Source organism: Python bivittatus, unplaced genomic scaffold, assembly GCF_059951505.1.
Source record: "Python bivittatus isolate LINGU-HERP-01145 unplaced genomic scaffold, Pbiv_v1 ctg000220_np1212, whole genome shotgun sequence".
NCBI classification, from domain to species: Eukaryota; Metazoa; Chordata; class Lepidosauria; order Squamata; family Pythonidae; genus Python; species Python bivittatus.
This window is the reverse complement of record NW_028277048.1, coordinates 2,804,785-2,829,582: the sequence shown is the minus strand read 5'-3', so window position 1 is coordinate 2,829,582 and position 24,798 is coordinate 2,804,785. Positions and strand designations below refer to the sequence as shown.

The 24,798-nt window shown below is 43.4% G+C and overlaps 1 protein-coding gene across 1 annotated transcript in view; it reads left to right on the top strand.

Moving 5' to 3' along the window:
* Window positions 1-2,117: 2,117 nt before the first annotated feature.
* The window catches only part of NFIX (nuclear factor I X), a 241,737-nt gene continuing 219,056 nt past the window's right edge, over window positions 2,118-24,798 (top strand). The window contains exon 1 of the mRNA XM_088137646.1: window positions 2,118-2,348. The gene's annotated coding sequence lies outside the window, so the exon portion shown is untranslated. The remainder of the gene's footprint in view (window positions 2,349-24,798) is intronic.

Sequence of the window (24,798 nt, the reverse complement as noted above, 5' to 3'; positions counted from 1 at the left end):
GTCGAACGTAGGGGCCGATCCCCAGGGTCTTTCCTTGGGAAATAACTCCCACTAAATTCAACGTGGCTTACTTCCCAGGAAGTACGGGGAGGATTGAGGCTCTAAAGCTCGAATCGGCTTTCCCCGCCTCTGCAAACCGGAGGCGCAAAAGACCTTTCTAAGCGCGCATTCTCACGAGACGGCGGGGGGGGGGGGTGTTGCGGCGAGCTCAGCCGAGCACATTCCCCCCTCCACCAACCTATGAGTCACCTGCCTCGATTAGCATAGTGTCCACGTGACGACTTCGAGCGCTCTTCAGCTGGCGGAGGCGCGCCTTTTTGGGGTGAGCGAGAACGACGGCGAGCGGTTGGCATCGACGGAAACAGCAGGCGCTTCTTGTTCCGTCGGTCGGTCTCATTGCAAAATGCCACCCACCCCCCTCAGTGGAGGCCCTCCTGTTCCCCGCCTGTAATCCTTGAGCCCCCAGCCCTCCACCTCAGTTGCAAGGAAGATGCAGGTTTCTGGCGGGACAGAGAAGGCGGAGCAGCGCTTTGCTCCGTCCCCTAGCCTAGGAGAGAAACCAGGCAAGGCGCAAGGGCTGCTGTAGCCTCGCCATCGCCTGCTCGAAATTCTCCTTGGCCCCCGATTTTTGCTCCGTGGTTGCCTTAGGGCCAGGGAATCCAGGATACAGATGGCAGCGGGATATGAGGAAGAGCTCATCGGGTTTAGTTTGAAATGGCTGAAGAGCAAAGGAAGAGCGGAAGAGGGGGTTTCATCTCGCCGAGGCCCAGCGCGCCCCCCCTTCCCCGGCCTCTCTTGCGCTGTGAAGGGAGTTTCTCTTCATTGTTCGCTGGGAGGGGGCTCGTTGTACGGAATCTGCGCTCAGCAGCCCCAGCCCCCAGATATGGGCAGGCTCAGAGAGAAAGCAGGGGGTGTCTCATTAAACCAAAAAGAAGCCAGATTATCCGGGATCGCAGAAGTATCCCCGCTCCAGCCACTTCCCGTCTCTTTCTTCGCGAAGGTGCCAAACGGGGGATCAGGCGGCAGTGGCGGCGGCGAGTCAAAGCCGGGCCGGCCTAGCTTTACGGCGGAGGGAACGAGGCGGATGGCGCCGGAGAAAGGGGCTGACTTGTCTCTCTTGCGCCTGGTTTGGTTTGGCTCAAACTTTCTGACAGGCGACCTAATTATGAAATCCCACCCTCCTGCTCACACCACCCCAAAGCGGGGGGGGGGGGGGAGAAACGCAAACCGCGAGTGAAGTTTTGGTGTCTGCCTTTCACTGTCCCAGGAGTGCACAAGGCAGGACCGGAGTGGGGGTGGGGAAACCTCCTTTTTTCCGACTTTTCCAGATCCTCGGGCTCTTCTCGCCGATATCCACCAAGAGGGCAGCCCGATCTTTACCGCTTTCCATTCCGTCTCTTTCTTTCCTCCTCTTTTAGTAGATCCTACCCAATGGACGCCTCCGGTCTACGATCCCTCGATCTGCAGTCACTTCCCAACCAAGACCCGTATGCCAGCCCACCCCCTCGCCTGCACAAGGCAGGCGCTGCTTCGACCGAACTTCGAAGGCGGTAGTAACAGGATTACCAAACTCGTTCCAGAGCCAGAGCGCGGTTCATGCCCGCCCTTCTCAGCCTCCCCCCCCCGCCCCCAGCTAGCGATGTGCCACCCAGCGGCACTCCGAAACCGATCCCTGGGATTACGGATCGGCCGGGAGTAAAAGAGGGTAGAGGGTAGAAGCGAGCGCGAAGGGAATAGCATAGCGCAGGCCCCGAAGGGCCGGAAGCTCTTGGGAGCCCCCGAACTCACAGCAAGGCTCGATTTCCACGTCTCTCTCCCCCCACCTCCTGCTTCCCTCTCTCGCTCTCCCCCCTCCGCTTCCCTCTCTCGCTCTCTCTCCGCCACCCTCCCCTCCGCTAAAGTGCACTGCTCCAGCTTGGAAGGGTTGCAAATCCGGCGGCACAGAAGGTGGCATTTCTCCAGTCTTGGGAGGCCAATCTCCTTCCAAATCAAGCAGCCGCTCCAGTAAAACACGATCCAAGCGGGGAGGGAAGCTCGCAAGCCTAGACACGGCCAGCTCGGTGCCGCGGTGCCTGCCTTCCCGCCTGCCCTCTCAGCGCCGGGCGAAGTTCTGGGGTCTTTGGGGGTCGCGCTTTGCCCAAGGTGCTCCCGCCCGCACCGCCACGGACTCTGCGGCCGCCTCCCTCCCGCTCCCTCGCTCGCTCGCTCTCCGGCTTCGGGCCTTTGCTGAGCTCCACGTGGTGCCTCTTTCGCCGCTGTCTCATCCACCGCCTCCTGCTCCGTTGCCGCCGCAGCAAGAAGCCGAAGGGTTCGCGGAGAGAGGAATTCGCGGTCCTCCTGCTCCGGTGGTGCTTTGCTTTTCGCTTTTATTGTTTTTATTTTTTAACCCCGAGGAAAAAAAATACATATGTATTTATGTACGTGTATATATATGGGATTCTGATGGTTGGCCAAAATCTCTCCACCGTCACGGTACGTGCCGTGGAAATCAATAATTTCCTCTCTGATTAATACTTTCCCTCCAAAGCAGCGGCGGACAATCACGCCTTTGTGCTCGGCCTGCCAGAGCCGCCGCCGCCGCCGCCGCCGCCTCCTCCAGCGGTTTCGACTTTGAAAAGTAATAGACAAAATGAGAAGCTCATTCGGGGCTAGCCTCTTGATGAGGGCGTGGGCTTTAATTAATGTCTTAATTGTGGTGGTGGCAGAGAGGAGGAGGAGGAGGAGGAGGAGGTAGCTGTGGAAAGGTGTGAGGGGCGCGCGGCCGGGTCGGGAAGCCGCTGTGCTCTTGGTTGGTCGGGCGCTGCTCTGCAGCCGAGCGGGAGAAAGGCATGGATTGGGAAGGGGGTCGGGTCCCGGAGAGCCCCCTCTTCGCCCAGCCACGATCCCGACCGGCGCCAGGCACACCAGCGAGCCAAACCTAAAGGTTTCGCCACCCCACACGTCCCTCGCCTGCCAGAGACTGGGTCCGTCCAAGCAGTCTTTAGCCGGCCTGCCTGTGTTGCCTTTTCCCGCTTCCCTTCCCGTCTTCTTCCTAAATCTGGCTTCGAGAACTGCGCTTTCTGCTGGGTTTTTTTTCCTCCCGCGGGGACATTTCCCGACGGTTCAGTTCCGCGGCAGCAGCTGCCCAACTTTGCAAAAAGGACCCGTCCCTCAGTGTTCCTAGAGAAGCTTCCTTACTCAAGAGTATAGGCCGCCCGGGATTTAGGCATGTGCGGGGGGGCACCCCCCGTTAGTATTTACTGTATCTGCAACACTACACAGCAATTCCTAGAGCTGCCTCAAGGAAAAGCCAAGTCCCTGCCTGAAGGAGCTTACAATCCCTGCCCAGCCGGAGTAGCAGGAGAGAGCGGCCCAAGGGACGGGATGCAGACTCAGGCCTCCCTGGGGAGGGTATGTCTGTAAGAAAAAATACGGAGGGCTCCCTCGGCCAGAGCGTCTCCCCTAGAGCGCTGCGGGATTTCTGAGCCACCGACAATAGATGGCTTTAAATGAGGCAGAGGCGATGATTAACTTCCTTGAACTCAGAAACAGGCGCCCCTTTGGAGCGGCGGCCCGGGCATCTTTGCGAGCTTGGTCGGGCTCGCCGTGCGCCAGAAAATGAGGCAGCCTCAGGAGTGGGGAGGGAGGAAAGATCGGAACTGTCTCCTGGGGCAAATCGAAGGTTTGACTTCTAATGGTTTGCGCGGCTCCTTGCGCCGAATGAAAAGTAAAGACGTCTTTAAATAAAATGGAAGCGGAGTGGGCGGGGAGAGAAAACAGACGGACGTTCGTTTGCGCGCTGCACCTTGGAGCTTTTAAGGCGACTGTGTGTGTGTGTGTGTGCGCGCGCGCGCGTGTGTGTTTTGAACGAGATCCGCCAAGTATCGACGCATCTCGAAAGAAGGAAGGGGTTCCCTAATTAGAGGCACTACAGGCTGGGAAATTTTCCTGCGCTCCGTGCGAGGAATGGGAAGCCGAAAGCGCCAACGCTGGTGCTGGAGAACCGAGTGCCACACTTCGCATTATGAAGAGGCTTTTCTTGGATCTCCAGATCGGTGGCTGGTGCCTTCTAATCTGTAGAAGAGAGACTGAGAACTGGTTTGGCTGTAGCTGGCTTTGAGGGGCACCTGAGAAATTTGGGGCTCTTTCTGTAGCCACTTTTTCGATAAAACTTTTAATCCATCCAAGGATGTGAACTGGTAGAGGAGGTGGCTCCAAACTGGCGCTGCTTCTTGAGGGAAAAGGGAAAGGCCTGACTACGAGGACAGCTAAATTCAAATCTTCCTTATTCTCTCTTCGGAAGCGGAAAAGCAAATTGCGCTTCCCCCGGACTTGGATGGAAGAGCTCAGCCAAACTGTTACAGGCCGGCTCCACTCGAGAGATTGATTGTGCCTGCAAAAGGGTGGGGGTTTTATTTCATGGACGTCGACGGAATGCTTCTAGGAAATGCTCCTGAGTATTTTGTGGTACTCTGGGTCAATTAAAAGCAGGCAAAACATTCCCCCAAATGAAAAACATTAGCCTACATTCTGCTAAATGTCTCTTTCTCCTCTGTCACCCTACTACATGAAGAGTCTCTAGGTCAGGCAAACCGGGAGTGGCTTTTGCCAGGGAACACGTGTACCTTGCACAGGCCTGCAAACAGAGGAGGGCAAAAAGATTTTTCAGCTTTTATGTTGGCATTTGTTGTGTTGGAATTCAGATTGCAAGATAGACTTGTTTGTCAAAATTATTTTATTTTGTATTGTTTTATTAATCATAACCCATAGCTATAGGCTTGGGTACTGACTCAAAACAGAAGTTTTGCATTCACCTAGTACATTTTCATTTCCATTATTATTAATATCAACATCCTGATTTATTAGTGATTGTTGGTAGTTAAACAGTGCAGGCTACTTGCTAGTAAAAATACTGCCAACAAAATGCAGTTCAAATATAATGTGTGAATTGCGGAAGGACTTGTTTGAAATTCTACAGCAGTTGGTGCAAAAATGGAAGACATTTACTCATTTTGATGAATGTCAGTAAATGTGAAAAGACAGCAGACTTGCTGTGGAATTTGATTTATATTTTTGGAATGACAGATTTATGTGAAATCTGATTTGTCCTGCAACCTTTTTAACCTGAGCAAAGGGTCTAGCTGAATGTTAAAAAAATAAAAAGAAGAATATCACTGTAGGATAATGCCAAAAGAAGAGCCAGCACCAGTTTTTCCTAAGTGCCTCATCTGTGCCTCACATTTGTTCATTCAGGGTTGGATGGAACTCTTTGATTCTAGAAGGAACATTAACTTTTGGCTTTTGCTGGAACAAAGCTCATACAAGTTAATGGGACAGGGCATGGTTATAATATCTTCAGTTCTAATTATTGCTTATATTGTGAACTTACAGTGAACACTAGTGTGGTGAGAGTTTGCTTGTGTATCTATATCCACACATATCATTCTGGGACACTGGAAAATGGATAGTATAGTGCTGTCTCTGGAAGAAAAGAGCAATAGACTATCTGTGGATGACTGTGTTGTATAAGATAAAAAATAGGAAATGATTCTATGGTAGGGATAGGTAAGCTGATGTTCTGATAGTCTGGATAGTTAAGCATCACCTTTGATTACTTTGATTGTGGAGCCTATGGGAATTGTAGTCCTGCAACACTGGGCGAGTAGCAGACTGCCCCTTCATCCATTATTCTTTGGCAAGTTGATAGTCACTTAATTTTGTTTATTTGTACTATCAGCAGAGTACAGAGGAGCTCTTACAGTTCACTGTTTTAACTGGAAAATAGCCTTTTCACATTCAAAAATGCTCACCTCTCACTCATAGGGGAAAGTTATATGCTCTTCCTGTGCTGATAGAAAGCAATTGGGAATGATTCTGAGCAGAAAAAACGTCTTGGAGAAGAATTGAGCAGCCCCGCCTCTGCTGCTAGTCATGATGGTGGCCTTCAGTTCTGGGTTTCATAAAAAAATAAGACTATCCTCAGCTATTCCATGTAGCTAATTGAGCCTACTTTTGAGGTTGATGGGCTCTTGGGACTGTTAATTGTTTTAGTCTGTCACTGTTAGGGCAGTCCTCACACAAGCAAGACTTACTTGAAGTTCAGGAATAAGAGTTGCCTGATGTCTCAGCTAGCAACATCTTTGTGTACACTCTCCATTTCAACCTGCTGGTAAGGGAAGCAGCCAGGCTGGCCTGGACGGAAGACAGTATTTTGAATTTAAACCTATAAATGAATGTTTATTTCTATAGATTATCTGCATGCCTCTGCAAGAAAAGACATGGTGAAGAGCAGAAGAAAAGGGGTTAGAGGTACAGATTGTTCAGGGGCCTGGCAGAGCTCAGAATCTCCCCGCCTGAAGGGGCCAGAAGGTCTTGCCAGCTGCAACAGCAGTGGCTCTGATCCTGAGGAAGCATGCAAAGGACGGCAATTATCTAGTCCTGTTTTACACAAAGTCACAACTAAGACTCATCAGGTTTAATGGGCTTATTTCTAAGTCAGTGTGCATGGGATTTTAAACCCGAGTGACACAAGATTGCTTATATGGGTGTGCAGAGTTTGGCTTGGAAGTGAGCAGATCTCATGGTGAGTGCTGGGAAAAAGCAGACCTGAGTCAGTGGATAGTTTCTCTGAAGCCAAGAATTTTAATTTAAAAAGTGGAACATCTGAATTCAGTTTCTGTCTTATATATGCGTATAAGGGCTGGTTCTAAAAAAGGGAAAGCTTTGCCCTCCTAACAGACATGCAAGGACTTTCTGTTTGCCATTTCCAGGGCAAGGAGCCTCCAGAGGAAGCCCCCCCCACCCCCCTATAAATTACAAACGTTTATTTTTGATCCCACCTCCCTTTGGCAAGAATTAGTGTTTTGTGTGCAATCCAGTTCAAGAATGTAACTATCATACAAATTGCAAAAATTGTGTAGAAAAAATGGTATTTGGAAATAGATTAGGCTTAAGAAATAAGGAGGTAAGATTGTCATTTGCTCTTCTTTTGAAAAGGCAGTATTGTGGAAAGATTTCATCCTTTATAGAAAGATGAGCAGGGCATTTAGAGACCAAGAGAAAAATTGATGGATGTGATCTTAGGTGTTAATGGTTTCTAATGGGTCAGGGTCAAGGGAAGATCACTAAGCAATCCTAGCAGTGGGTCACTTTCACCTCAAAAAATATGTGTAGGGCATATCTCCATGAAGTAGGGGAGCCATGCAGGTTACATTAAAAAACAATTACATGCAAACTCACTATTGTTCATCAAAGCTCATGCTTCAGTAAGTTAGGGAGATTGCAAATAGGAGAATACAGTGTTCTACATACTGTACTGGATGTAGTTCACCCAAAGTCTATGGTTTGCATCACCCACTTACCACACCCCTCTCCCACATTCTTCAGTCATCAACATTGATGTGAAGTGGCCCTTCTGCTCCCAGTAGGAGGTGCACCCATAACAGAATCCTAAAAGTAGGGGAAAGGGTTAGGGTTACCATTAGTACAATTAAATTCCTAACCTAAAACAAGGCTATCTTTAAAACTCTTTATCAAATCTATTCCCACAAGTTCCTGATCTAATGGCTCTTACCTGAGTCCACTTCTCCTTGATCTAAATGCAGATACGTGCAATATAGTGAGTCCACTCTCCAGATTCAAACATGTCAATTTTCATCCTTCAGAGCCCTCTGATTGTGGTGTTCTCCATGCTTCCACACTCATGTTATGTATACCCGCTTCATAATATATAACCTCTCACTTTTTTGAACCCAAATGCCTAATTTCATGCTTAAACTCGACTGCAGCTTTGCCTCTGTGATTGTCATACTAGGTAGTTTCTGTATGTTGTGTGGCAATCTGTCCAGGCTAAGTGGTTACATGTAGCTGTGCTTAGTTCTTTTGTGATGTCAGGCCAGCAGGGCTGTTTTCGGGGTGGGAATGTTCACCGTGGCCCCTTTCCATGAGCATTGTCCTCGTCTCTTGTTATTACTCCTAATCTGGGGCCTATGGAATATATGGATAAAGGGAGAAGAAGAGAAAGGCATTGACAATACTCAAGAATAAATTGCTTGGTAAGGCAGATGCCTACCAAGCCTACTAATTTATCATGATGCAAATAATAATTATTAAACATTATTTCCTCTGATAGAAGTTGCATGCCATTTTGGGTAACTTGCTTGGAAATGCTGTTTCTCTTGGTATAACTGAATGATTTTAACATAAAATAGCTGAGGGGGGGGGGTTGGTGGGGGGCAGCTTTCATCACCTGGCTGTTTAATATATTTTTTAGATATGGCCCAATTTTTCAGTATGATTAGTTTCATATTTGTACATTTGATTTTGTTAACATACAGAAATATTAAATCAAAGACCCTTTTCTTTTCCTGGAGGAGAGAGCAAGCATAGGGAGATACAACAGGAGATTGGGCTCAAGGTGCTGAGATGGTGGGGAGGATTCAGTGAAGGAAAGCAGTTGTTCTAAAGGGAAAATAATTGTGAAAACAATTAGCCCGAAGTCAGTTTGGTTCCTGTGAAGCAATCTAGCATGCTTGTTTGCCTATTCATTTTCAGAACTGAATTTTTTGAGAGCGTTTTTACTTGCTGTGCATAAGACTCTTCAAAAGACTTGCAGAGACCTGGACATTTAGCACAGTAGAAAACCTCCCCCCCTCCCACATTTCTTGGCAATATTTTAGCAACCAGCAGTTTGGAGAATACCAGCGACTTTTTGCGTAGCAGCTTCTGGACAGAAACAGCTTCTAGCAAACCCAGTCTTTGTTTTTGAACCATAACAGTGTGGTGGTGGTGGTGGTGGAGTCAGCTTTGGAAAAAAGGACTCTTTTAGCTCTGGTAAGAGAAGGTAGTCGATTTTCCATTTGTTTTCTAAAGTAAACCAAGTAAACCATTATGAATTTTGGAACTGATTCATGGCAGCAAAAAGTATTACTTCCACCTTATAGGAGAAGAAATGCTATTATTTTAAATAAGAAAATAACTATCATCTTTAAAGTGTGTGTGTGTGTGCGTGCACGTGCACGCTCATATGCAGGTATATATTATCAAAATCTTAGGTTTATATATTTGTATAGTTTACTTATAACATTTTTCATTACCATTTCTCCTTTTTTAATTTGAATATCTAAAAAGCTGCAAATGGATTTTTATAAAATAACTGATTTGTTCATTTCATAGAGGAATTTCTGGTTTATACAGAGGACTTTGTTTCTGTTTTTTATTGATAGTATCCTAGATTTATTCTAGCTATAGTATACTGTACTCTGTTTCCAATGCTTCTCTTCTCTTCTCTTCTCTTCTCTTCTCTTCTCTTCTCTTCTCTTCTCTTCTCTTCTCTTCTCTTCTCTTCTCTTCTCTTCTCTTCTCTTCTCTTCTCTCTCTGACTTACATGGATAACTGTCTGGCCAAGTATTTTGGTTTAGAATTATTCTGTCTCTCTGCTCCCTTGAAAAAAAAGTTTTATAGAGAAAAGAAACGTAGCATTAAGAATAATACATAAAAGCCTGGCAAATCAGAAACTGAAGGGAAATTCACCAAGAAATTCTCTTGTGTAGCCTTGTGGAAATAAAGGAGCAATTGGAAAGAGCATTTTGTGCTCTTGGGTAAACCACGTTCATTTCATGGCAGGTGGGAAGGACCTTTCCAGTGTATTGTGTAGTAAGACTTTTAATGGGTTGTGACTTAGAAAAGCAATTTTCTCATTTTAGGCAAGCAGAGAGTCTACTAATAGCAAATACTGATACTAGCCACAAGTTATTGGTTGAAATATTGAAAAGCCATTATAAATTAGATACCTTAACCATGTTCCATCACAGTGGCATTTGTTTAGAGCACGCGGGGACATCAAGCTTGCTGGAATGTTAATAATGAAGTTCTTAATGCTTTGAAAATTATCCAGTTAATAATTTGTATGGCATGAAATGAACAATTATTTTAGGAAAAAAAACAGCAGAAAGATTATTGATATGCAAGGTATTGGAAACATTTGGATGAATATAGATAGGACTTGACTGCCACTGACCATGAGATTTTCACTAGGGCACAAATTATATTTTGGGCATAATGTGAGAAAACACTATGGGTCTGAAGATCTAGTCAATAAACTCGTATTATTTGGATTATTTTAAAAAGTCTTACTTTTGGAGAATGGAAACATCTATTACCAGCCAAGTGATTTGAAAAACCCTTATTTTAAATCTAAAGCTAACAAATGGTATTCTTTTAAAATATTTTTGGATTCACTAAATAGGATCTGTTGGTCTAGAGCTCAGCCAGGGACTGGGGGTGGGGATGGGGTATGATGAAAGGAAGAATAATGATTTCAGCAAATCCAATCTTTTAACACAATCAGCAAGTATTGTTCAAAAAGTATTTGGATTACGAGATCTTATAACATATTAGGCCAACTGCCACATTTCAATTGAAGCTCATAATAATAGAGATAGGCCCATTTCTTGTTCTTGAGTGCCATAGTTTTACTTCATGGTTAAATTGTTGCTTCTGTTCTCTGTTGCAAGCAAAAGGCAGGTAAATGGTGGAATATATCAGCCTGAAATGCTGAAATGCAGGGAAGGAAGAGGAAATGAATCTGCATGATTTTCAGCTAGGAGGCTGTTCTAAAAATGAAGGTTGGATTTATAACTGTAGGCCAGGGCTAAAGAAGGTACTATGGGTCAGTTTTGGCATTTCTCCATCCTGGTGCTTTTACTGAATTCAGCGTTCTGATTCTCATGTTGCTAGCAAACATTTGAACAGAGGTGTTTTAGAAGCCTGTATGATAACTAATTATAATTTAATTATAAAGGTATAGTTTAATTATAAAACTAAAATAATACCACTTTCAAAACCATCCAAGGCCTTATTAACAAAAAATGGAATAAAAAAAAATTTTTTTTAAAAGAACAACATGAAGAACATTTATTTTAAAGTCAGGCAAGGTATCAGCGATTAGATTCAAAACTGACGTTACAAAGAAAACTGCATTGGTCATAATCCTGCCAACTCAAGTGCTTTTGAGCCTTTCGACTTCCACAGGAGAGGTTTAAATAAGTGATGATCTCTTTCTCACTGAGATTTGTAAGACCTGAAGATATTTAACTGGTTGGATAATGCATGTATCTTAGAAGTCATTGGACTAAAGCCAGAATCCAAATACCTGTCTTCATTCTTCCAAAAACTGAATTCTATGAACTGTAATTGAGCCTGTTTGAATAAATTTGCGGGAGACTTTACAGCAGCTGGATTATGCAGCAAATTTGTATATGTCTTATATTATACATATATCAGCTGGTGAAATTTATTTCATTACCTAGTTAAAAAAAAAAAAAGGAAGAAATTATTTAATTTTTTCTGTTTTTTCAGAAAGTATAATTAGGACAATAAACTGAAAGAAGTTGTTCCAGATACTATTTTTAGGGAAATATTGTTTCAAGAGTTTACGTAAGGGTGTATTGTTCACTAGAACATTACAGTAGGACTCCATTTTGTACAGAGACCCATATAAATGTAATCTTGTACAGTGTCAGAAATAACCAAATGAAGGAAATAAAACCCTACCTGCAAGCATCAATATGCAATCTCTCTGTCTGCTGTAGCCATAGTGGAGGCATCCCTAATAATTAATCTAGGTTGTTCACAGTAAAGTCAAGAACTTCCACACTTTACTCCACAAACTCCACAAATCAAACAATAGTCAACTGTGGGCATAAGTCTGTCTGATATGCATTGTTGATTTTAACCTGATATTTGAAGTTTGCATCCTTTATGTTTTTTTGAGGTGGTAAAGATTGGGTATATTGTCTTTGAAAAAAAAAATGTAGTGGGATGCCTAAGAGAGTTAAGGGAGGGATTCCTAATTTTACAGGTTAGGGAGATCGGAGAGCTATGTAGTTGCAAAGAACGTTGGACCTACTCGGTGAGCATTGTTGCCTTCAGCAGGAAATAAGGATCCACAGCCCCAGAAGTTGGACATTTGTCTTTTTGAAAAAGCAGTCAAACTTGGAGCTTGGAATCCAAATTCTGCTTCCATTCCCATGCCAAATTTGCATGTATAGAATTATGACAGATGGACAGATGTGTGCCAAAGATCATTGCTGTATGAAGAAATAAAATTTTGCTTTTGTAAACCTTTGATTGCTTAAACGAACTACTTAAAATTTAGCAGAAGAGTTAAAGCTAGGTTTATGGGAGAAAACCTGACAGTGTCCTGGTTCCATAGGACTAGACAGATACACATTGAGATTCTTAAACTCAATGTTATGAAAAATTAATCAATTACTGAAAGAATCCCCGCTCATCCCAGGACAGTATTTGAGCATTTGATACATGGGTCTTACATAGCTTTCAGGAAACACTCATGTTTGGGTTTTGTATGATTTTTGTGGGAAATACTATTCCAAGTTAGGGTGAAGACTTTTGTTGTGCTCTCTCAATTGGTATTAAATGTATAAAGAGCTATTTTTAAAGGTCACTTGTAGAACACCACTATTTCCATTTCCCAATCTTAAAAATAGTTTGAAGATGATTTGTGATCATTTGTACCGCTTATGATCTTGCAGCGGAGAGAATATAGAATAAAGAATCACAATGCTGGCCTTCTCTAAGCTGTTGTAGATCTTGGAGAAACAAAAATTCCTTCATACCTCCTCCAAAAGGGAAATAAAGTCATTCCTTGTCCTTCTCCAAATCCTTACCCTGTGCTTTGACATCTGATCATCTACCAAACAAAAAAATTCTTATGAAGGGGAGCTCCAAAGCTCTCCAGCACCTTTCCCTTTAAAAGGCCTTCTAGTCAGGACATTGAGACCGGACAAGGCAAGAGTTTGTGAAAATAGGGACCCAGACCACCCGCAGATTCAACAATGCTTCCAATTTGTCAAAAGCACAGAAAGGCCTGCCTGGCTCCATTTTGAAATAAACTGCAATGGAGCCCAGCAGGGGGAAAAACCCATCTCTGTTCTCAAAACAAATTGGCAGCATGCAGTTGCGCAGATCCAGATCCTGTTCACAGGTTTCCTTAGGTGGAAATGCACCAGTGGCTTATCCTGTGAAAAACAAGCTGCCTACCAGGAGCTTCCTGGCCCGGTGGCCAAGGACGCTGAGGTGCAACACTCTTTCCTGGTCCTCAGAAATTCTGCCCTTGGTAAAGAATGTGGGGACTCCTGTCTCAATTCTGTGCTGCATAGGATGTTCTTGTAAGTGTGTTATTTGAGCTCCCATCTGCACATTGAGCTGGTTCTCTGGGGCATTACAGGCTCCTCCCTCCAGAAGCATCACTGTAGGAATAGTAGAATCAGACTTCATCTTTCCATTGAGGCACTGGATCAGGTTCCATTTTAAAATCTTGTGTTGCTTCCTTTGTCTGGCTATTCCTTATTATATTCTGATATTATTCCCTTACTCCCTCTGTCTTGCTCATGAAAGGTTTCCTAAAAATAACATTGGGAAGGGAGGTGGGGGAGAGAGGAGGGCTGGAGTATTTTCCATATGTTGGGCTGTGGGATGAGGCTGATTTCAGGTTCCCTTTTCATTCCAGTATAGAATCTGGCACACACACATTCATTCTTTGGTGCTGCCAAGTGATAGACTGTAAAGTTGTGAATCAGTGCTGTCTTTTAACATTTGAAATAGTGATGTAATGTAGAAGAAGGGCTTTCTTTTTCATAAATAGAATATCAGCAGATCTAAGGTTTGCTTTTGGTGTCATTTCTCACACAAAGAATTCTTAGTTTTGCCCATTACATTCTTCCCATTAACTTTCTTGCTGAGGAAGTTGTGCAAAGCATGTGTGTGCTGGAATAGGTTCAGCAGGTGGCCACTGATGAATGTCAAAATTGAGTCTCTTTAGTGGAGTTGGTTTTTATGAACCTTTTTCTCCTTTCTTAATCTTTTCGGGAGCAATGAAAAAACAAGTGAAACCTGTTCTCTTGCACCCTCACAGTTGTACAGTTGCATCTTTTATTCAAGGAGCCCTGAAACACAATTATTTGAAGCAACAAAATGTCTCGGGCTGGCCCTGTGACGAGAAGGGAGGGGTTCCCATTGGCAAAGTTATACTCTTTCTTCTAAAGACTCAGAAGGTCTGATCCTGAACATTTTCCAGAATAAAATGTTTGTGTTTGAGCTGGCTTTTCTGATGGCAGCAGCTAAACTATGTTGATGGGAGAATGCTATGTGCTGTGATTACGTTTCAATCTGATTACTTGTCTTAATTGGCTTTTTGGGTATTGTCATGTGTCCAGAACCTTTAGGATCGTTCAAGCAAAGGGGGAAAAGGCAAGCAGAATGAAAATGTTCTTACTAGCATTTTGAGCAGGTTGTGGTTTTGCAGAAGATTTACACAGCAGTTTAATAAAGTAGAGAAGATGCTGATAGTTATCATAGCCAAGAATGCAAGCTCCATATTCTGACACTTGAGCAGAAACAAATTTTCTCCCCTAAAGTTCTGTGTAAATTTTTATTACAAATTTTAATTCACTGTCCTCTGAATGTTGTTACAGTTTTTGCTGAATATTAATCAGTTTTGTGAGCGTGCAGTTAAGAAATTGTAGATGGTAAGCCTAATTATTTTACGGGAATCTCCTTCCCTGTTTAGATTATCTTGGGTAATATTATACAACATTCATATGTGGTAATCCAATTGGCTTGTGCAAAGTCTTGAAAAGACGCAACAGACATTTCTGTCAGAGTGAAGTGGCCCATCTCAGGGCTTTGATTGGAGGCATCTAGGTTGAGTACCTTGGGTTTTTTTGAGTTGAACCACCACATCAGTGATGAAGCAGCTATGTGAAGTGGTACTGTTTCACACAGTTTCATAATTCAGCCTTGCGGTAACTGTGTTACATTTGCCCCAAAGTCTCTTGCCCTTGAAAGCACCACTGAATATTTGAGCTGCATTTTGTGATCAGAGGCCAGATAATTAATGGTCCATATAATGTTTGTCTTATATCTTTGTTGCACTTGGATGCTCTGAGATTTCTTCTGAAGTGTTGCGTAAGGCCCCCAAAGAGTTAGAATAACAGTATAGGAAGCCATAGTAGGGTGGGTTCTGGGGATGTAATGTATTCATTTACCTTGTTCAAGCACTTTCAGCAACAAATTAACAGACTGAAGGAACAGATACGGCTTATTTTAACTGTGGGAATTTGACGGTAGAGAATGAAATGGACCACAATAGTCACTTGATGTGTACTAAAACAAAAGTAATTCTAACACATTTGCATTTGGAGGTAATTTCACATTTAAAGTAAATTAAATTTTGTCTTCAAAATGTTGGTGCATTCCAGTCATTTGCAAAGTGTTATTTGAGAGGTGCCTGAAGCAATATTAGTGGTGGCATAATTCTTGAACTGTGGTGTCTGAGTTTTGTACCTGTAAGGAAGTGCCACTGGAATCTTTTACAACTGACTATTTCAGTTACTTTTTGATTTCTGTAGTGATCACATCATTGGGAACCTCTCCATTAGGAAGCAGATGTGTTTTGCAGTTTTCTCATTCTCCTCTTCTTAATTCTTCTTCTGCATAAAACAGTAACAACAAGAAGTCTTTCTTTTAGCTCCAATAAACCAATCAATTATGTTGTTGCCTTTTCCATGTTCTGGAAGTTCTATCCTTACAGCTATCTGCTACAGCCCATGTACTCTTGCTTAACTCGAACCATTCATACTTAACAGAGACAGACAGGACCATCACTCTTAGCTGTCCCAGATCACTAACATGGAATCTGAATGAAGGCACTCTCATGGTTTAGAGCTGCTTATCAGTCTGCAACTCAGAGATTTTGACCCTTATCCCTAATAAGCTGAAAGAATACACTCTTACAGATGCAATTGCTTGCCCTAACTATGCTATGGGAGATGGGAACCAATATGCGTGGTATCCAGACTGCCCCCATATGAAGACTCCAACAACTCCTCAACTTACTGTCCATCCACTGCACTGCCCTCCCAACCTCTTATAACAGCAAAAGCTTCCACAAACCAGAGTAATAAGGCCCCACAAACTACTTCCACATTACAGCTGAGAGTTTGCTCCTCCATAGACGCCTGCAACAAACTGCAAAACAATAAGCAGCTAATCAGTTTATCAATCAATTGTGCAGATAGGCTGTTGTCCCTCAAAAAAGGATGGTTTACAGCCAGAACCAGAAGATACTACATCCCAACAATCCTCAACATCTTAAAAGTATCAGTGGGTAGGAGATCAGTCCAAAGGATCACTGAACCTCTGTCTTGCAAATGCTCTGGGCCTTCAGATCCAACAGATGCCAATTACCCAAAGAATAGAAAAGTGATACAAACTAATGTGGGGAAAAAAAATCCCTAACCTTTTTTCAGTACTATCCCCAGATTTATTGTAATAGATGCAACCCAAGGAAAATCCTGTGCATAGAACCACACTGCTCCAGTTGATACAGAGGGGTGAAATTTAGATGCAACTGAATCTATACTATGAGAGCCTTACTTTTTGAATTGCAAACCACCAGGCATATCTAGCAGGCAGTCACCTCTTTTTATGGGAGATGGTTGCTTTCTTTCTCTCTAATAAATTCTTCACATCAGTATTTCAAGCCAAAGCTGTCTAAACAACAAATCAATACTGTATTGCCAGGTATATACTGTGACTTTTATCATGCTTGCATTAAGAACCTTCCCTTTGGTGGCAAGATTTTTTTTTAGCCTTAAGACTGTGATTCAATGGACAGAATGCAAAGAATAAAATAACTACATGCTGTATGAGCATGAACCTGGGTCAACTAAGCAATACCAATGATACAAACATTGGCTTTGATGGGTCTCTGCACATTGTCATCTGATGAGAAGCAAGTTCCAGACCTTCCACAAGGCTTTGGAACTGAACTATAGTGCCTGTGACATCACAGCCAAGACACTGCCCTTTGGGCAGACTAGCCAAACACCTGAAGGCATGGAAGAGTGTAACTGACCTTGACCATGGCAAAGATTTTCCTAGTGGCCAATGAGGACAGTCTTATGAGACAGTGATGACTGCTAAAAGTGATTCCTGTCCAGTGATTTTTTTTGGCTTCATAGTTTATAGTGACCTTTTACTCTGAAACCAGTTCACAACAGATGAGACTCAAACTTTCAGGAACTGCTAAATGATGTATGGACTTGCAATGAGCTACAAAGCAGAAGTCCCTTCTCATCATTCTTTCTAGCTAGAATGCCTACAGATGCTTCCTGAACCAAATGAATAGCTCATTCAGAATGGTTGACCATCAAAGATACTGGATTCACCAAGAAGGCCAGGGGAATTCTGGGCTTTTAAAGCAGGCCACTCATCCCTATGCTTCTTTCAAGAAAAGGTAGTTCTGTGACTAGTTTTACTGCTTTACATATTATCTTTTAATATTGTATGTCTCCCAGAGTCTTAAAGAGTTGGGTGGCCTTCTAAATCCAATAAACTAAGTAAGTAAGCTACCTGGTTTTCTAAATCCAAAAATAAATGATAAATAACAATAAATAGTTACCACTTTCCTAACAAAAGTATCATCCAACTTTCACATAAATCAATCTTTACTTCCTCTCATATTTTTGTCTTCCTCTTTACATTCATTAGATGTATTTAAAGCACTTATACTTTCTACTGTATACAAAAAATCCTTTTACTGCTCTCTGTAGATATTTACTTGTTCTTCAGGCCTGAAGAAAGGCATACCTATTTCACCCCAAAGATTTGCTAAAAGGTTAAGGAAGTCATCTGTTTTGGTTACCAACTGGCTAAGCTTGCCCCACCAGCTTCTCTTCAGGGGCACACTGTGAAAGTGGTATCACCACTACAGTGCTATTCCAGGAAAAGGGAGTGACCTGCTTGACTATGCAGATGTTCATGCACTACTACAGCCTTGACATATGTCTCTAGGTGGGTGTTTTCTTTGGAAAAACCTTGTTATCTACTGTACTCATCTCCTGGAGCACCTGCCAACCTCCTAGAGGTAAACTTGCTGCTCTTTTAGATTCAATGTTATACATAGTAGATACCATGATGAAAGTTGCTTACTTGTAACTGTGGTTCTCCAAGTTACTCTCACAGTTCTAATCCATCTCTTCCTTTACAGTTCCCTAATATGAGAAATATTTTTACTCCAGGACTGCTATATCAGTTTTTGGGAACTAGGGAAACTGGAAGCTATATTTCTAGGCATACACAGTGGAATATATCAACTATGAAAGATTGCAATGGGTGTATGTGTGTTCTATGGAGGTGCAAAGGCCAAATGTGAAATGTATAGATGACCACTTAACATGGTAATAGTTCAGCAACTTGTTCTTCTCCCCACTCTGCTTTAAACCTTCTTGGGGCATCTTATGGGCCAATGATATATAGAAGATAGGATGTTGAGCAAAATAACCCCTCATCTCAGCAAGCAGGGTGCTTTCCATGTGCTCAGTTTTATCATTTCATTTAGTGTGAAGTGTTCTGTCTCTACATCAGGACTTGTGTCTTTTTCCCCCATTGGTGATTTTTATGGTTCTCCTCCTCCAGCTGTTCAGATTGTCTGAGTTAATGTGACCTATATGTGACCAAATTTGCTTTAGATGCATAGAAAATCTGAAGAATTAGCAAAAACATTGTTACCAAATTTGGGTTCTTCCAGTAAAGTAAATTTGATGGTTCTTTATACTGATCTAGTGGAGGCTTCTTAGAATGGCTTAGAGGCATTGTATTGGATGATGTTTTTCAAGCAGTTACATCATTTCTTTATAAACACATTCATTTCTGGATGTGTGATAAACTTGTACCCATGACTATAAACCATGATAATTGACACTGGATTATCAAAGGAACTGTCAAACTGGCTTAAATGAAAATCGCTCTGGCAGGGCATTCCTATGCTCTGCTCAGAGCATTCTTACGTTTCTAAATGACCTGCCAGCAACAGGTCACCATGGCAGAAACAGGAAGGAAATATATTTGCTGCTCTTCCTGGTATTTATTTGTTTGTTTTAGAATTTTAAAAAATACCTTCCATTGTAAGTAATGGGAAAGAGTAAATTTAGACCAGCTTGAGAGGAGGTCTAATTTTACCCAGTATTTAAAAGTGTGGCAGAACGCCAGAAAGGCTTAAGATCCACTGAATTGTGATCCTTACCAGTTTTCTACCATGTAATTGTAAGCCACCCAGAATCACCCTCTGGGGGAGATGGGCAGCATATAAATATAATAATAATAATAATAATAATAATAATTATTATTATTATTATTATTATTATATGCCCTTTTGGGGTCTTTCAAAAGTTGGGATTTTTTGATGTCACATCAGAGAAAAACTTAAAAACTTAAGCCTAATGATCAGAGAATTGAGGAAATGGATTTAGGTAAAAGCATGAACTGATGAGAGTTATGGAAATAAGATGGCAAAGAGAAAAGAGGCTTGATCTGTTAGTTGGGATGGATGGAACTGGGAACTGTTGATGGGTATCAAGTAGACAGGCAGTGGGTCAAATGCATAAAGAGATTAGATATGGCTTTCTTGTATTTATTTAAATGAGCAAGAAGTAAGTAATAGTAAGAACCTATGTTTCCATGCAGACCTTCTAGATAATTTCAAGTTGTAATTGTTTTCTTTTTTTCTGCCAATATAAAGTAAATTTAATACATTGTGAAAGCAAAAAAAAATTTTTTCAAGATGATTCTTCTACTTGAAGCAAAGCCCACCTTATGCTTTCCCTGAGAAACAAAAATTTTAAATGTCTTGCTGCATGTACCAATTTCTGCTTTCATTCGACTCCTTCAAAGTGCTGTCCCAAGTAAGTGTCCCACATTAACTGAGCTTTGCTTTCTTTCCACTTCTGCTGCGATATTTTACCACTGCATAAAACTGTGTTTTTTAAACTGAGAACCCTGGATAGAAATTGCTTGAGCCCACTAATAATTTTGGTTGCTACTTCCTACAACTTTTCCAGTATGCTTTTTGATGCTAGATGGCTTGAGCTGTATGTTGTTTTTCAAAGGATAGTTGTACCATAGTTTTATATATATAATATTGGCACTTTATTTTCAATCCTTTCTTCAGTTATAGGTATCATGGAAATTTTCATGCTGCATGGAGAGCTGACACTTTTGCTATAAGACCCCAATATTTCTTTCCTGGATAGTAAATATTCAGGTGAAAGTAGAGATTATGGTCGTTTAGATGAGGAATTAGAGCTGGTGGTCAGCAGGCCATCCTAGTTCTCTTGGTTGAAACTGATTATGGAAAGCAGTTTTTATCTGGTTTCTCAGACAGCTTTGGGATAGAAACTGGCTTGCTTATATTAGGTAATGATGAGCAACCTGCAGGCCATATGCAGTCTAGATTCTGAATTCCAGGGACTGTACTGCTGAAACACAGTCAAATCAGCATGAAGCCCTACTGATTTTAACAAGACAATCACGGAAAATAGTGTATGAGCCTTTAGATGGCTTTATACTTCCAAAACACCATGAAACCCAACCGTACTTATTTTTGCAATGCCATGATATCATCATTTCATTCCTTTCAGTCTCTAGTGCTGTTTAAAAAAGTATGATTTTTTTTTTCTGCCCTTGTGCTATTTTTGTGCGGGGGGGATACATATGTGGAGTATGAAACTCTCACTTTTCCTGGCTCTCTCAAGGATTTTGATACCATCCATAGGGTGGGGAAAATCCTGAAATGGGTCAATGCTAAATACCCTGAACAACGAGCATAATTCCTGGACCACTCATTGTTAAGAGCAGCTGCCTTCTTTAAAAGAAAGATTGGCCATTTCAATCCACACCTATATAAAACTAGCTTGGGACTAATGGCGTGAGCCCTTTATAGGGATCCCTTTGAACAGCAACGTCTCCAGAATACTAGGATTAATAGGATTGGATTCAGGAACCATGTGACTAATAGCTTCCAGTCATAGTTCAGACATTCAGTGCAACAAATTGGAGATGGGGAATCTGTGGCCTTTGCCATATCACTGAACCAGCACTGGCTAGTCATATATGGAGTGATGAGGGTTAGAACCCAACAATGTCTAGAAGACAGAAGTTCCCCACCATAGCCCTAAGTAACACAGATTGTAGTATTTAAGTAATATGCCCTCTTCTGTGTTTTCCTGCATGCATGTAAAATAGTTTGAAGTAAACTTAGTCAATTGAGGGCCTTCTTGCTTGTTTTATTTTTAGCCTTTAAAAATGTTACTGGCCTTTTATGGAGGGGATGGCTTTATTGGTTTGGGGAAAGACAGATAATTTACAGGGTTGATTTTATGGATGCCATTATTAAAATGAAAGCAAAAACTGTGAGCAATGTATTATGTGAAATAAAGTCCTAAATGTATTACTTACCTGTCATGTGTATACAGTGATCTGGTTCATTGTTGTCTTTTATTTATTTATTTATTTATTTATTTATTTATTCGGCTTGTATGCCGCCCATCTCCCCCACGGGTGACTCTGGGCGGCTCACAATAAAAAGAAGAAATACAATTCTCTCTAAGATGGCTAAAAACTATAAATAATTTAAAAACATATTAAAAATACCGTAAAAAACCTCCTCTAATTTTGGCCCTATAAAAATCTGTAAGATGCTGGGGGGGGGGCAACCCATCATCCCACCAGCCATCTCCACAGGTGCGGGCCCCCCTCTGGCCCCCAGGCCTTCTGGCAAAGCCAGGATTTAATACCTTTCCTGAAGGCCATGAGGGAGGGGGCACACCGGACCTCAGGAGGCAGGATGTTCCATAGGGCGGGCGCTACAGCAGAAAAGGCTCTCTGGCTAGACCCCACCAATCGAAATTCCCTGACCGGTGGGGTCTGCAACCTGCCCCTTCTGCTGGACCGAGTGGGACGGGCTGAAGTGACCAGGGCGAGGCGGTTCCTCAGATAACCTGGTCCCGTGCCATGAAGGGCTTTAAAGGTGATAACCAACACCTTGAATTGGACCCGGAAACAAACTGGTAACCAATGCAGCCCACGCAACAGCGGTGTTATATGTGCCCTCCTAGGGGCATTAAGAGCTGTCCGCGCTGCCGCATTCTGCACCAGCTGTAGCTTCCGGATACTCTTCAAGGGTAGCCCCATGTAGAGCGCATTACAGTAGTCCAACCCAGAGGTGACCAGGGCATGAGTGACCGTGCGGAGGTCCCCCTGATCCAGGAAGGGGTGTAACTGCCGCACGACACGTTGTGCAAAGGCCCTCCTGGCCACGACTGCCACCTGCTCTTCGAACAGGAGTCGTGAGTCCAGGAGAACCCCCAAATTACGCACTGGGTCTGTCTGGGGTAGTGCAACCCCGTCAAGAACCAAAGATGACAAACTCCTAGATCTTGAGGCTCCCCGTATCCACAGCCACTCCGTCTTACCAGGGTTCAGCTGAAGCCTGTTGTCCCCCATCCAGACCCCCACAGCCTCCAGGCACCGCGAAAGGGTAGTCACAGCATCACTTAAGGCACCTGGGATGGAGATGTATAGTTGGGTATCATCAGCATACTGATGATACCTCACTCCATGGCGCCGGATGATCTCACCCAGCGGCTTCATGTAGATATTAAATAGGAGCAGTGAAAGCACTGACCCCTGTGGCACCCCACACAGTAGGGGCCGGGGGCTGGACTTCTCGCTCCCTATCAACACCAATTGGGTTCGGCCTCAGAGAAAGGAGCTGAACCAGCACAGCATTGTGCCACCCAACCCCAACTCCTGCAGCCGACCCAAAAGGATACCATGGTCGATGGTATTGAAAGCCGCCGAGAGGTCAAGAAGAGCAAGGATGGATGCACTACCCCCATCCCGCTCTCGCCAGAGATCATCTAAAAGTGCGACCAGTGCTGTTTCTGTCCCATAACCAGGCCTGAATCCTGACTGATAGGGGTCCAGATAATCCGTTTCCTCCAGGATCCTCTGAAGCTGCCGCGCGACCACCTTTTCTACCACCTTCCCTAAAAAGGGGAGATGGGAGACTGGACGAAAATTGTCCAGGAGGGTGGGGTCTAGCGACGGTTTCTTGAGGAGAGGGCGGACCAAAGCCTCTTTGAAAGGCTTCAGGAACACCCCCTCCTGCAAGGATGAATTAACCACCGCCAGGACCCACCCTAGGGTCACCTCCTTGGTGGATCTGACCAACCAGGAGGGACACGGATCTAAATCACAGGTGGTCGCGCTGACAGCCCCGAGGACCCTGTCCACTTCCTCAGGGACAACAGGATCAAACCGCTCCCAGATAACTGGGCAAGAACGCTCCCTGGGCAACTGTTCTGGACCTACTCCACCCTTGCCTTCCAACTGAGAACAGATCTGAGCAATTTTATCCATCAGGTGTTCAGCAAATTCCTCTGCACGACCCTGCAAGTAGTCCCCCGCCCCCCCTTTTCCCAGGAGGGCCCGGGTGACCCTAAACAGGGCTGCAGGGCGACACTCTGAGGATGCAATAAGAGCGGAGAAATATTGACGTTTCGCCGCCCTTACTGCCACTAGGTAGGCCTTAATAGCCGCTCTAACCTGTGTTTGGTCTGATTCTTCCCGAGTTTTCCGCCAGCGGCGCTCTAGCCGTCTCTTAGCCCTTTTCAGCTCCCTCAACTCCTCCGTGAACCACGGGGAGCGCCGGGAGTGATGGGCCAAGAGAGGACGCACAGGCGCTTTATATGTTAGCTTTGCCATGTGATAATATGCCCTAACTTGTTTTTTGCTTTTAATGGCAGTGCAAGTTTCAGGACTTGTCTTGGAGCCCCTATGAAGGATCTGAACCTTACTGAAAAAACACTGAACAGGCAATCTGAAGGATTTTAAAATCAGCCTAGAAAAAATGCAAAATAATGTTTACTGAGAACCATTCTTCTGGATGAAAAACAAATGAGCAAAACATGGAAAAGTTTCTCAGTAGGCCTATTTGGTCAGAAAATATATATCATTGTGAATCAGATTGTTCCCAGGGCACCGTCCAGATGTATGAACTTCAATTCCCAGAATCCCCCAATCAGCACGGGCATTGTTGAGAATTCTAGCAGTTGAAGTCCACACATCTGGAGGGTGCTAGATTGGGGAAAGCAGAATTAAACTTTTGAAGTATCTCCAGCTGTTTTGGAAATTGTCAGCTTTTGGACCAAATGCCAGATGAAAGGAAATGATTAAAACCTTTGCTTATGTCATAGAGTCCTTTATCCTGAAACTTATTATTAATGAAAATTAGAGCAGTGCAGGAAATCCTAAATCTAACATATGATAAATATTAATATTGCACTGTTTGTTCAGTGACAATTAACAAAGTTATACATTTGTTGACTAAAGGGCAAAGTGACACAAACTTTCCCCCATTGATTGCATCATTTTTTATTAAATAGATGCACTTGGAAAACAATATTTTGCAGTTTTGTCTTGCCTATCCTAGTATCTGGGTCAGGAATTGTATTGCCCTCAGTGGATCGACCAAGAATGTTCTAGTGATGCTAGCAAGCATGCTAGCTGCCTTTTCATTTCATGAAAGGAAACCGGGATCACTTGAAGAAATACAGGGGAATGGGCTCGCATGCTACTTCTGGCATGTCAGGAGTAATTGGGACTGTACCCTTCTAGGCAGCTGCTGTAGCTCGGGGACCACCATTGTTTCCACTCCCCATTGTTTGAAAATTATTTACTGTTATCTTCAGTTATAACAGCTGAGAAGAAGAAGCAAAAGCAAAAGCATACCATACCATACCATACCTTGCCCTGTGCTGCTGCAGATGTTGCAGCAAGAAAAACATCTGTAAAACCCCTAGGGCAGGTCTATACTACCAGCATCTCCCAATGCAAGACAGCCACCATTCTGGATGGCAGGGATGTATGATGTCACCCTCAACCCATCCCCAGCCA